Here is a 9,413-nt window from a genome sequence, read left to right on the forward strand (position 1 = left end):
ACTTATAAAAATAATATTAATTAATAATATTTCTACAGAAGAGAGTGTCACGATTAGCACGTTATATTCGTAAGAGAGGAGGATGTTAAACGAAAACAAATCCCACCAGACACTTAAAAATATCCGTTTTTTATAAACAAAGGCGATAAAATCAAATTAGACAATTCAATTTGTTATATCTTTAACGAAAGAAGAAACGAGTTACATACAAATGAATCGGACGGGAGAAGAGAGAGAAAGAGAAAAGGACATAAAAACTTAAACAATAGCCTAGGTTAACATCATTAACCCAAACACGTGTCCGAGTAACTATAGACCGTTGTAAAACTCCGGGCGAGCTAAAAACAAGAGGAGCGAGAAAGGGGGTGTGTGGAGAGAAAAAGAAGAAGCAAAATCCACAAACTTTAAACGGTGACAGTCATCTCGCACCTCCATTGAATAATTTCCATTCTATGCAAGAGAGCAGAGCGACAGACCGTTAAAAATATCTTTGTCTTTAACACCGCACGCCTTCCAGACTTGTTTTCATTACATACTCGACAGTCTCATTGTTCGACTCGCATCCGACAGACCTTGGAGTCGTTAGCTTGCCAGAAAGATAGACACCTACCCCAACGATTATTATATGTATATATACCGATGAGGGGGGAAGCGACAAAAAAAATGTCGAATCGTTTATGGCCACAGAGGCGATTGATGTTAACTGTAGGAGTCTAGTGATTTTAAATTCGACAAATCGGCGAGTGTGCGCTTTTCTGTGTCGGGGGATGGAGGAGGAGGGGAAGCGAGGATCGTCCTTCTCCGCAGGAAGCCGGGCCGACAGAAAGAGCCATTTTTCATAGGCAAAGTTAGATGATGAGACTCGAGCCTAGAAGTCGAACGATATAGCTTTCTCTTCTCTGCAATCGAATTACGTACAATTAATTGCGAGGAGGCAGAGAAACACATTTACCGTGAAAGGCTTTTTATTAGATTACGATCTGGACTGGCAAGAAAGCGTGTGTGGGAATTCGTCGGCAGAGAGGGGTGCTAGTGGAGGGGGGAGGCCGAGAGAAAACCTTTCACCCAAGCCAGCAGGTAGCCCGAGCTTTTATGTCTGTCCATAAATCATTCGTTTTACAGGCACGTCTGCTCCGTTGTCGAGAACATAAAACTTTCCTAATGTGTTTTATCTTTCCGTATGCAAGGCCGAACCGGGGGGGGGTCGAGCCGGCAAACCTTTGTCTACATTTTAATTTCGGTTCCGCGGGGGTAGTACGATCGGAGAAGCAAAGAAATATGTGAGAAAAACGGTTTGAAACGTTTTCGTTTCTTCCGAGTGGACGGAGGAAAAGGGATGCGAAGGAGGAAGAGGAGGAGGAGAAGGATGTCGGAGAAAAAATCTTTGCGAATCCCTCTTGATCTGGTGATGTCGCCTATTAATTTGTTCGGTTATCCGAAGTGGTTGCGGTACACCTTAAGAACCGAATCCAACCGAGCGTGTTCTGATCGTTAATCAAAAGAAGGTAATGGAACGAGACAAGGCACTGTAAGAAGTCGTGCATCCCCTAAAGAAGAAATAATGAAAGACAGCCGGCTATTAACGCCAATTCGTCATCGTCAAAAGAGAAAGGAATTTTTAGCGGTTTTTCATCCCCTTTTTTTCACTTTATGCCTAATTGCAGCAAATTTTTAGTGACACTTATGGAGTTTCTTGTATAATTCTCAACGCAATCAATCATCGGCTGTTGGTATTCTTACGTCGTGTAACTTTTCCCATTCTTCCTTTAATTTTGAACGAGCTCGGACCCCTTCTAATCGCATTCCTCGCGTATTAATCGAGGTTAAAGTTAACCCCCTTCTCCACCTTTACAGCGAAGAGAAGCAAAAAGAAAAAATAAATAAATAAATAAATATAAAAAAATATATATACTTTTCAATTTTTCTATAATTATTTTAAATTATTTCAATGATATTTTATTTTAGAGAAAAGTGTAAANTTTCGATTATCCGGATTTTCCCTTATCCGGACTACCTTCATCCCCAATTAGTCCGGATAATCGAGGTTCTACTGTATTAATTTATATCGATATTTCCTGGTTTTTCATAATGGCATTGTCATACATACAAGATGCTTTTTCTATCTTTAAAATTAATACAATTGCCATTTAGGCAGACCTTGTATATTTCTAATGTCCTGATGTGGTCAGTTTGAAAGGATTTTTAATTAATTTGGCATTTTGGAGGTCTGGAATTTTTTAAATATCATTGATTTTGTGTATTTATATTTGATTTACATCATTACATTCTATATTTTACATTATAATTATTTAAAAACATGTTCTGAGCATTACAATTTGGAATATAACATTGACCTGATACAGATCTTGTGTAAGATTGAAAATATTTGTCAAGTTTTACATTAAATTTCATTACTGGATTTAGCATCCAGTAATGCTAAAGGTTTTGTTGATTGTGCTATGGAGTTAGTATACATAAGTAACAATTTGGTAGAGATCAGTAGAAGTAATTAAGTGTGAAAGTTTTGCATTTGAAAAAATTTGATTATAATTTGAGGTAAATTATTTGAATTTATGAAAACTGATTGTGGAAATAAAATGTAAATTTTATATTAGGTATATAAATAATAATAAAAAAAACAAAAAATTATGATTTTAATAAAAATTTGAATAAATAACTGCAAGAAAATTAAAAATAATTCTGAATAAACTGATATGATTCTTGATATAGAAAAGATATAAAATATCTTTGTCAATGTAATAATATTGATTTAGATTTAAAAAAGTCAATAGACATGATGAAAAGAATATATTCTTTGTGTAAAATAATGAAATTTTCACTATTGTGAATGCATTTATTTTTCAATATTTTTTGTGATTGCTAAGTAGTCTTATTTGTATAATTTAAATTTTGAATTTGTGGGGCGTAAAAATTCGAGTGGAGAGAGAAAATCGTTAAAGTTAAATCTCCTCTTATTTGTTGCTATTTACGAGGAATCAATCGTCAGAAGTGATTGGAGAGTCCTTTCGGGATCACCGAATTGGTCATAAATAACGAACGTTTCCTCTCCACTGCAGAAATTACCTAAGTTAAGACAGTCACAGATCAACCCTTACCGAATCACTATATATATTTATATATAGGAATCGATCCGAGTCCGAAAATTTCCAATTACTAAATTGTTTCGTTTGCGTGTTGCAAGATTTTTGGTGGGTCGTAAATATGTTTACCGTCTTTTATTGCTCGGACAATGACAGAAGCTGGTGTAACGATCTTGGTATGTGATCGTCAATGCGGTCCGTGGATGAAGTTATCCACTTCTGATAAATACTCCACTGTAACTAGATAAATAATAACCGTTAGAGGAACCGAGTAATGGAGGTTTGTACTCGTAAATTCACGGGACCCACTCGACTAACGGCAATGTCAACAGACCCTTAGTCTCCGGTTGTAAATTCTTGTCATGCTAGCTTTACTAATGCCTACACTATGGACTGTTACACACTTAATTCTATCTGGAAATCCTACCTACAACGTGCAGTTTGGCCTAGTTAGATGCGTCATTCTCTATTTACACACAACAGTCTCTTGTTACGAGTATTGTTACTACTAATGTTTTATATTTTCTATTCTTGTACGCGAATGTATACAGGTTGAGATTTATATTTAGATGCGAATGCAGAAAAATATATTTATTTATTTATTTATTTTAAAAAGATTTATAACCTTCCTTAATTTTTGTTTTTAAACGGCGCCAGTTTGAATGTTTAAAAAATGATGGCGGGTATACTTGTACAGACGTGTATTAGTTGAAATTCGATAGTAGAAAAGTAAGAGTATCGGTTAAATTGGAAAATGTCAGAGGTCAGGTAAAGCCGACTACATTGCACGATGATGTATCAGTTAAAACAGCAACACTTGTCGCAATGTCAGGAACAGTGGGTCAAGACGTCACATCTGTTTAATAGAAGTTTTCTGGCTCTATGCCCATATTGTGGCAGAGGCAACCACAAATCTTTCGTCGGAGTTACTCATTTCTCTTACCCCTAATTTGCCATTGTGTTTGATAGAGCAACACATTGCTAGCGAAGTTATGTGTTAATTAAGTAGGAAGAAAAGACGAAATAGGTCATTTTCTCTTCATAAAAGTCTCCCTAATGAAATAATAGTTATTTATTATTGTTTCCATTACAACGCTAAAGCTTTATTATCGCCCGACGTAACAAGTTTTTCCAAATTATGCTTGCAAATTATAATTAAAAACCCCCCGATTTGAGTCGAGAGCGGGAGAATAACGAAGCGTTAGCTAGAGCAGTTATCTGCTTCGTTACATCTCTGAAAGATGAGTCTAAATAAAAACACTAACGCCGCTTCTGACTCTCGTTTGACTTTTTACACGTCTTTATTGATCCTTAATGAATATTTTAAATTTTCTACCATTCTATTTGGATGGGGGAAAACAGAAGTTTCGTCTTTTAATCACTCGGAAAAGAGAGGCTTTCAGCTAATGAAGGCGTTTAGGAGGGTACTAAAGACCTCAATCATCCAGAAATAAGTGTATCCAGCACACTGATCGAATGTTCTACTCATTGCTCCACTTACGAAGAGCGTCGCACCTTTAATCAAAGTTTTCTTCTAGAGAAAGACGTTTATATAAGGTGGCGCCTGCAAATCGGCTTCACCTCCGAGCGACGGAGCTTAACGGGAAAATGTCCTTCTCGAAATTTCAATTTAAATATTCTAAGGACACTCGATAGATATGATTAATGGAGATTCTCAAAGAAATAAAAGTTGAGCTTCATACATATATACATTACGATAATTACTGCGGTGGCGCGAAGACGGAGCAAACAATATAAAGAAGGGTTTGTTTACGTCAACAAAAGAAAGCATTATCTAACGAGGGCCGAGAAACGTTGTCGATAATAATCGGCAAAGTATAAACAAATGACAGGAAATTAAAGACGGGCGAAGATTCGTTGGAAAGGCAAACGTTTGCGATGTGCAGACCGTCAACCAGTCAGAAAAGAGCCGAGTGAAGTGGTCTTTTGTGGCACGGTTACGGCCGGGGAGGGCGGAGTGGCGAGACTGACATTTCAAATTCACTTAAAAGGAAAAGGGGGGATCTCGAACAAGAACGTCGTACAGACCGCGCGAGAGAACGTGTGTAACGAAGAAAAAACCTCCAAGCAGTTGCGCGGGGCGACAAACAGACAGCGGCTCCGTCGGTGGAAAGACCTATTCATAGTAACACCGTCCCGCATGCTAATGGCCACCGCATGACTGATGGATGCTATACTACTTGTCACTTTTACTTGTCGCACTCCCCATCCCCAAACCGGCATTTACATCACAATTGTCCGAATGCAAACTGCAGAGTCGTCTCCCCCGCACCATTCCGGGAGGGGCGGAGACAACCCGGACAAATGCATCAACCTTATGAATGCATTCGACTCCAAACTCACCATGAATATATGAGCGTCTTTCCTCCAGCTCCGACTACAATAAACTCTGATTAGCGTTGCCATTTGGGTGCTCGGAAAATCTATGTTTTCCTTCTGCCTCATGAACTCCTCACTTCTGGGAGTCGGAAAGACCGGAACCCGCTCGGGGATGTCTAGTTACTGTACTGATTCATTCCGGAATAGCAATTACCGATAGCGTTAGTTAAGTTCACTCACGGTAGGAAGTGATGCGAAGTTGCCGGATGACTGGATACAGTATTAAGTGGATTAAACGTATCGGGCAATCGGTGATGATACGTGCAGCTCTCCAACAACACCACGCGGCCACTCTCCCTTATTATTTTTATAGCCGAATATGCCAAAATTTAATTCCTCCTCCCCTCTTCCGACTTCTTGTCCTAAAGTTTTATTACTAGAAGCTCCTATTTTCTCTTAACTAGTACACCAGGCGCTAGCGCAGTTTCCACTCTTTTTCCTCATTTGTAACAAAAATAATAAGAAGAAGAGGGGAGAAAGTTGATCAGAAAAGAGTGAAAGTCGAGCGTGTGTGACCGTCGTAATGACCGCGGTAAGAACTTAATTTTCTAGAGTCGAAAAGGGAATTTGAAGGTGGATCAAGCCAGTGTCTTCATCCTTCGCACGGTGCTTCGAAGACGTTTCTGAGCACGTCGTCCAAACAGATCCCGGTCTACAGTAGTGTCACGTGCCTGTCCGACTAATGTCACATGACAAATAACTCGCTCGACTTCGTTTAGATGTCCTACCTCGAGTCTCGTCGCCAAGAGGGTTGGACCGGGCACTATCAACTAATCAATCGATTCCGACTATTTCGTGAGTTAAGAGACGGTGGGGACCTTCGGATTTTACTGCAAACGCTCACTTTTCTAGTCTTTCGATTGTTGGCTTTATTTTCCGAGTGGACTTTTATCGCCAAAACTGATTACCTATTCGATCTACCAGTCAATAACAATGTTAAAGTTATCTTTCCAGTTAAGTGCAGACGTCCGGTTGCGCATCACTTGTAATTTGTCACAGTTTATATAAACTTTAACTTCGACTTTAGAATTGTACAATTACGAATCGTTTCGGCGTAACAACAGATAAGATGGCCATCTACAGATAGAATGGAAAACTTTTTAACTTTATTATTTCTTCTCTGTTGACTTCTATCTTTCCCAAACAATCTGCTTATCCCTTTTAAAGCACACTTTTCTATATAAGTTACGGCCAGTAACCGACTTTATTCCTTTCTAAATACAATTCTCATTAATATTTATTGCGAGGCATGTATATAGTTAATTATAAAAATGTAAAAAATATACAAAAAATGCTACAATTCTATTAATTACAAACATGAATAGGCGAACAAATGTTCAAAGTCGAAAACAAAACATTTATGCTAGAATTATAACTATTATACTGGACACGTGCAATTATTTTTTAAAATTATGATTTATTTTAACTAAAATTTTCCGTAATTCGTACGTGTAAACATCTTGTTATCGTAGGCATTACTCTATGTTCTAGCGTAATAGAACAGTGAGAACATCTACAGTTAGCGAAAGAAAGTTTAACATTGATGTATCGAATTTGTCATCACAATTGTAGGCAAGAATCGAGCATCTCGTACGTAAATATGAAGGAAATCGTCAGAAAAGGAAACAAGAAAAAAAATGGAATATGCAATCGAAAGAGCCACGAAGTCGATCGATAACTTCAATCAATTTCTTCTCTTCACCTTTTTCATTTTCTATCGAGACAGGTGTTTGTGCAATAATGACTCGGAAACAAGACATGGATTTTTCCCTGCCTCTTATAATCCCGCTTTCTCATCAACTTCTCTCTTTCCGGCTTACAAAACTCCGAGTTGTACAGTACTTTAGAACGAAACGTAAGAGAAATATGGCCGGAGGAGAAAAGAAAAAATATGACCCGCAACATCCCCCGTTACTAATCGTTAATCAGTAAAAGCTAAGGGCCACAATTACGTAAACGCGATTAATCTTGTTTATCTTTTTTAAAATTTTGTCCAAAAATTGCGAAGAAGAATAAAGTAATTCGTTGAAGTCGAGCTTAAAGTAAACTGCCGAACGAAATTGTCCCGCATAGGGTATAGAGTTAAAAGACTTGTCATATGCGAGTCTCGGGGGGACAGTATGAGAGGCGACCAATAGGTGGATGACAAATCAAAACGAGGATTAACGTCACCGCAACACTCTCGACGGCAATCGTCGTCGGCTCCGGGCTGATATTTTTCTACTCTCCAACCGTTCGTTTAAAGCAGTTCCCAATTTGTTGTTGGGCAAAAAGAGTAGCCAGGGACGTTTCGATGTGTTTTACAAGTGATGCTCTGTTACAAACTCGAAGATAAAACTCCCTCAACATCCTCTCTCCTCTCCATCTTCTTTAATAAAAATCTCAATTAACGTCCGAGGTTTGGACAAACTTAAAAAACCCCCCTCTTAATAAAGTCGTATATTAAAAGTCTTTTTATTTTGCTAACGCGTTAGGTTAGGTTAGAAGGGATTTTCGACAGTTTCTCTCCCCCTCTTTAAGCTTTATTAAAGGAGACGTTTCTTTTTGTTAAAAGGTGTAAAAAAATGAAGATGATGCGGATGAGGATGAAAAAAAGTGGAATTAAATAAGAAAAGACGTAGCGAGAGAGAAAGAGAAGAGAGAGTAGAAAATCGGAGAGAAGGAGACTAGATAATTAAAGAGGCTACTCAATTACACCTGCCCGAACCAATTAGGATAGACCGGGTCCCCACACAATTAAACCACAGAACACCAGAGACCGTAAGAAATTACCTAAGTTGTATTATCTGACGAGAGTTGTCGCCGGAGTACATTTTTATCCGCATCCCGATCCGTTGACCTTGTTTCCACTGCGGGCGACTAATGCAAAGTGTAATCACTCCAATCGATTGCGTTACCTCCCCCTTCTTTACCCACCTTTACAGTTTACTAAGACGTTTTATCTACCGGAAACAAACGGATAACTAATAGATAAATTCTGATTATTCCGCGTGGGGAGGGAGAATGGGAGGAAGGAGGGAGTATGACACAGCAGAGAGCGGAGTCCCTTCACTCGGGGCGACGACTAATTAAACTATGCTATTGTTACTAAGTGGACGAGTTGATTTAATAAAAAGTGGAGCGTCGTTTCCCATTAAATGTTTTCGTAAAAAGTATTACCCACTCCATTAGATCGTGAAGGGAGCGTCACGAAATCGCGTGAAAGCGTAAGTTTTCGAGTGGAGACTGACAAAACCGTTTGCAAAATCACCCTATTGTGATGCTGGTAGAGTAATTCGGTTTTTGAGGTAGTAGAGGAGAGTTTATTTTTAACGAAAACTTCGACAATTGTATAAACCAGATCCCGAAACGTAATGAAATTACATAAACGCAACACATTAAAAGTAAACCGAAATGGGTCGGTCCAATTACGTCGAATAACACAGGAATTGCGGTGACATAAATGTATAAGTACGGTGCGAAAGCTGTTGAAGAAGGCAGAAGCGTGTCGCTTACAAAGTAATTAACTAAAATGACGCTCTCAGCTTGATTAAGGTTGGCAGAAAGAGATGTGTGAGAGCGAAAGTAGAAAAGGGGGAACGTAAAAGAGAGGAGAGAAAGGGGAGAAAAAAAACGCAACATATAGAGTCAACAATACGTCCGGACCTAGCTTAATAACAACTGTGGTGTGTTTAATTTTAATGTCCAACAAGGACAGTAATAATACACCTGATAGAAAGTGCTGCTTCTCAATTCATTACCGATACGAGGCAACACCAAATTGGCTTGTCGCTGAAACAGCCGTAATTTAGCCTAATCGGATTTGTTAGGGATTTTTAACCCCTTCTCGCATCCCCCGTCGCAGATAGAAAACCAGAAAGGCTCTATCACTACCGAGATAATAATTAATAGCTCGACGTGACAAAAATTTAT

Source organism: Centruroides sculpturatus, unplaced genomic scaffold (assembly GCF_000671375.1).
Source record: "Centruroides sculpturatus isolate CEXI.00-Female unplaced genomic scaffold, Cexi_2.0 scaffold116, whole genome shotgun sequence".
NCBI classification, from domain to species: domain Eukaryota; kingdom Metazoa; phylum Arthropoda; class Arachnida; order Scorpiones; family Buthidae; genus Centruroides; species Centruroides sculpturatus.